Source organism: Dipteris shenzhenensis, chromosome 14, assembly GCF_047967505.1.
Source record: "Dipteris shenzhenensis isolate YYH24624 ecotype China chromosome 14, Dip_SZ_1.0, whole genome shotgun sequence".
Classification (NCBI taxonomy): domain Eukaryota; kingdom Viridiplantae; phylum Streptophyta; class Polypodiopsida; order Gleicheniales; family Dipteridaceae; genus Dipteris; species Dipteris shenzhenensis.
The window spans coordinates 25,266,102-25,271,729 of NC_141609.1; positions in this window are offsets into that span (position 1 = coordinate 25,266,102).

Genomic DNA, 5,628 nt, shown 5'->3' on the forward strand with positions numbered 1-5,628 from the left:
ATGAGCTTCAAAGGCTTGATGTACATGCTCTTGTACTTTTATTCTCTCAAAGGATCAAACATGTATGAAAAGGAAAAAAAAATTGTCATTGGGAAAAACTATCTTTTAAAGTCGGTATGGGAAAAAACACTCTCTGTAAAACCTTGCTATAGGAAACTATCTCAGTGTCGCTATATAGCGACTATTCACAAGTCTAATAAGTGTCGCTATATAGCAACCATTTACAAGTCTAATAAGTGTCGCTATATAGCGACACTTGCCTAAAGTCGCTATATAGTGACACTTAACGAATCTCTCTTTGGTTACCAATGATTAGCGCCCTGCGCATGCTAAACATCAGTGCTTAAGCATCGCAATAGGACTCGAGTGTAGTAGTGTTTGTAGGACAAGTGGACATATTGTTTCCCTACAATGAGACTACATACATTTTCTTAGTACTATCTCAGTCATGCTCATCCACCGCAAGACACCCAAAGATGTGCTCATGCATGTCTAAATCCAATTTGAAGACACTCTTGCCGTTCTTTCGTTGTGGCACAAGTTGCATGAGGAACTTAATAGCTCTTACGAGATGAGAGTACACACTTATGTAGTAGTTCATAATTGTGGCCTCTCTTGGATGTTTTTTTGTACCAAAAAGCTCCGACTACTACATCCCACTTCTCTAGGTTATTCCTCAATTATCCTTAAATGTTTCCTCAACCTTATACTTAGGTTTTATGCAGTGCAATAGAAAGTATGGGTCATCTCCCTCATTCCCCCTAGAATCTGCGACAACTACAAAGTTATACCCCTCTTCCAGATAGTCAGTGAGGTCATCGAAACTCTCCCCAAAGTATGGCGAGTTGTTTGTCTCTCCATTGTTTGTCACTCCATATGAACGTAAAGGGAAAACTTGAACTCGCTCCCATGTCTTCATAGTTGCAATGTTCTCACAATCATCATAATCCCTACTCACAATGCTCGAGAAGATCAAAAGTATCACTTTCATCATTCCATAGTTTCGTGGAGTCTATGGCAAAGAAAACACTACTGTCTTTTTTGATTGTAGCATTGGGACCATTGTAGATAGCTCTAAACCATTTTACATCAATAATGAAAATACTAAATTATCTAAAATCAACTTCATAGATTTTGTGTATGTTCCCACAATAATCTAATTGTTAGGAGAGAAAATTGCTATCACAATCCCTTGCTCGACTATCTTGTATGAAGTTAGCCATGACTCCACAATCATATGTGGCTATTTGAATCTATGCATTCCACATGAAAGGCCCTCCATATGACCATAATGCACTATACGTTTTGTACAATAAAAGAACATCATTAAGACAATGAGGATGCATTTTAAAGTGATTGTATTCATGAATAAATTAATTGAGAAAAAAGATAAGAAGGTTACATGTACCATAAATCCTCTTGCAAACTCTCGCTCTCGCTTGATTACTATCTCTCCATCATCTTTGGCTTTATGAAGAGACAATTGTAGCCAATCCATTGACATGTCTTTGGGGAGAAGAGAAAGATCTTGTGGATATGGTTGCACTTTCCTGTGCATGACTCTAAATCTTGCCCTTGCATTTACTCTTTCTATTTTGGCCTCTTCATACCTTTTCAATCCACTTTTGCATCTCCTTGCTATATTGAGGATACAAAACTTTAGTAAATTTCTCCTTGTTCTTCACTCATCTTTCTTGCAATCCATTTTCCTTGGGACAATACAATCATCATCTTGGTTATGCAAAGCATGTGGCATATCGGGATCCGTGGATGCAAGAAACTCCATGATATCTACTATTGACTCTTGCACAATCCAGCCCTCTACATGCTTGCTTTGGATCTTGCTCTTTGCCTTACAAATCCCTTCATTAACTGTTACAAATGCAGAGGTGTATATTACAATTTTGCAAAGAAAGTCTACAAAGTAATGGCAATATGCTATAAAATGGCAAATATGCCAAAGTAATGCACTAATGTGCTACAAAATGGCAAAAGTGCCATACTCCTTTCCCAATCGATGTGGACTCCTCTCTCCTTCTCCTTAAACCATTCTCTGGCTCCAATCCTGAAGGCCCTTTTGTACTCCTCGTTGTTTGGAGGCCTTCCAATCACATATTCATGTGGATTCAAATTGAATTAGTTAGATATGAATGACAAGACATTTGAACAATTGAATATATTAGAAATTCAGTAGAAGATAAATATATACTTACCACCCATGCCTCATTGCTGAGTTCTCCCTACTCTCGAGGTGCAAAGGACCTACGGTCTCTAGTCCTATGTTTGCTGCCTTTCGTTGAGGCTTAAATGCATCTAGATTCTCCCTGTAAAACTTCTCTTCCAATCCTTTGGGTCCGCCCACCCTGGCTTGTGCTTATCCCCATTAACATCATCTCTTAGTTTCAAGTATCTACAAGACCTAAGAGCTCCCCCATGCCAGTAAGCATGGCATTTGTTTCAAACTCAAACCCTTTAGGATTTGGAGATTGTCTCTTGAGGGCTTCTATGTAGGCTTCCTTGGTTTTTTTGTCTTGTTATAATGAGTGGTCTCTAGGGTGTTGCAGCCTATAAGTGGAGAGGGAAAGGGACCTAACCGATACTGCATCTCATGAGGAAGAGGAGACCTGTAGGGATGTGAGTGTGAAGACTCATCTACATCCCTTGAGCCATCATAGTAGCCTCAACCCTTACTACTATTTTTGGACCTACGATGGGTACACCCAGGTGATCACCCCTGCAAAGGGGCAATAGGGGATGACTGTCGAGTAGGTAAAGCCATCAATGTCTCTGATCTCCTCCTGAGGGATGTAGGAAAGGAAATAGATGAGGTCCTCTGGGACAAGAGAGAGAAGACTCTCGTTGCCTCTACATCACTCATGGATGCGACAAACTCATCTGGACTCTCGATGAAGCCATGGGCTGATAGAAAAGGAGTTCCCCAAGGGGTAGTCATAGGAGTAGACCCAAGAGGAGTTGGCCCATGGGGAGTCCACCCAAGGGTAGTCGTAGGGGTAGGCATCTCAACAAGAGTTGGCTCAACGGAAAGAAAGTCCTCTGGAGAGTACAGATCATGACGTCTCCTCCTACGAGGGTGACAAAATATGAAGAGGGGAGAGGACAAGAGTGGAGATGAGGAAAGAGGGCATAGCTAGAGAGCACACCACAAATGACTAATTATACACTAGATTTAGTTGAAAAAATAGAATATATACAAACCCATTTAGGGTTTGGGTTAGGGGATCTAACCCTTTCCTTTATAGCACTCTACAAGGTTAGTGCTATGCACATATGATCACATGATGGTGCTATGCACACGTGATCACATGATGTTGAGCGTGAACTCTCAACACCTTCCCTCAAGATCAACATCATGAAGTAGGCCTTCCCTCAAGATGATGATTCTGGGGAATCGAAGAAGGACTAAGCATTACATTCCATCACACCCCTTTAATGGGAATGTCCTTCCTCTGTGTCAAACCAAGAGCTAGTCGGTGTTTCTCGAATAGCTCTTTATCGAGTGGTTTGGTAAAGATGTCTACAACATTCTCTTTGCTATCACAATGCTACAGTGTGATGTCACCAAGTAACACTCTTTCTCTGATGAAGTGCTCTCTGACATCAATGTGCTTTGTCCTGGAATGATATACTGGATTCTTGGCCAATGCTTGAGCCGATTGATTATCACAGTATATTGTTGTTGGCTTTGACATTCAAAGTAGTCTATTTCTGACAATAGTCTTCTAAGCCATATAGCCTCACATGCACCTATAGTGAGTGCTCTATATTCTGCTTCAATCGAAGACAAAGAAACAATTGGCTATTTTTTGACAACCATGATATAGCACCTTGACCAAGGAAAAATGCATATCCCTGTGTCAATCTCCTGGTCTCATGATCTCCAACCTAGTTACTGTCACAGTATCCATGCAACCGTGGATGACTTCCTCTGTATTCTATCCCAAATTGTTTTGTTCCTCTGATGTATCTCAAGACTCTTTTGGCTACATAACAAATATTTGGTCGTGTGATTGTCAAATATATAAGAGATCCGATGAGCTACTTATAGTATCTATCATTGACTGTAGGCTTTTCTGAATCTTTAGTAAGTTTCAAACTCTATTCCATGGGAGTGGGTGCAATCTTGCAATCTGCCATATGAAACTTCTTCAGGAGACTATCAACATACTTGAGCTGATGACTCATGAATGTGCTATCTAAATCTCTCCAGAACTCAATTCCAAGACAATAGTGCATAAGTCCAAAATCTTTCATGTCGAACTCTACCAGATAAGTCTTGTTTTAGTTTTTTGATGAATCTATCCTTGCTTCCTATCACAATCAGGTCATCTACATACAAAAGTGTAATAGTAATGTCTTCCCCTTGAACTTTGTAGTAGAGAGTATGATCTGCATTAGACTCCATGTATCCCAGATCAGTAAAATACTTGTCAAATCTACTGTACCAACTTTTGAGTGCTTGCTTTAAGCCGTAGAGACTTTTCTTGAGATGGCAAACCTTATTCTCCTTTCCTGGTCCAACATAACTTGCTGGTTGTTGCATGTAGACTTCCTCATCTAGATAACCATTGAGAAATGCATTCTTGATATCGAGCTGATACACATTCCATCTGCTGAGTGTCACTAGTGATATCAAGAACTGTATGGAATCCATCTTTGCTACTGGATCATAAGTCTCATCATAGTCCTGACCATATTGCTGTGCAAATCCTTTTGCAACTAATCTGGCTTTGTATCTTTGAATACTTCCATCTAGATTGTACTTCACTTTGTATACCCATTTATTTGCTATGGCCTTCTTTCCTAGTGGAAGGTCGCATAATTCCCAAGTATTATTCTTATACAAAGCATCCATTTTTTCATTCATCCCTCATAATGAGTGACCAACCTGGAGTCTTCCAGGCACCATGCTTTGAGGGTCTCTTTCAACCCATCGTTCCTTTGGCAAGGTATGGAACAAAAGAATATCTCCAAATAACCTAGACCTCGAGCTCTCACTGAGCTCTTAAGTGGGTACTCTTCTGGCTTTAGTACACCATGTCCATCACCTTCCAATAATTTGTGTCTGAGATTTGAAGAAGCACCTACACTTCCCCTTTTGCCTTTGAAGAAGGCCCATTCCTTCCAATCTCGCATTTCTTGAGATAGATGAAGAGTATATTCTCTCCACAGCATGCTATAAAGGCTCAAATTAAGAACATCAAGTACATACCAGATCATCATACTACTTGTGTGCTTGCTCTGAAAGCAAACCATGCACCTCAGCGAGGCACATTCCAAAAACTTATGTAATCATGTACTATCCCCTTTTGAAGTAGAGCAACCATTTGAACATGAAACCCTAGGGCACTCCATGGAATCCACCCTCATGTTAGTATGAACAGCCATGCACCTAGAAGATACCAAGCACTCCATGTTGTCCTTCACCTTCACAAAGTTTTTTGACTCCTCGTCAACCCACATCTCAATGTCAAACATCATCATTGTGGTTCCTAGGTTGGCATATCTAACCTCAATAGCACATGGAGATGTCACCAAGAACAGTTCTTCGATTACCACATTTGCTTTGGCTTTTGTGTCACCCTCTGAATCTGCGTCAGACTCCTTCTT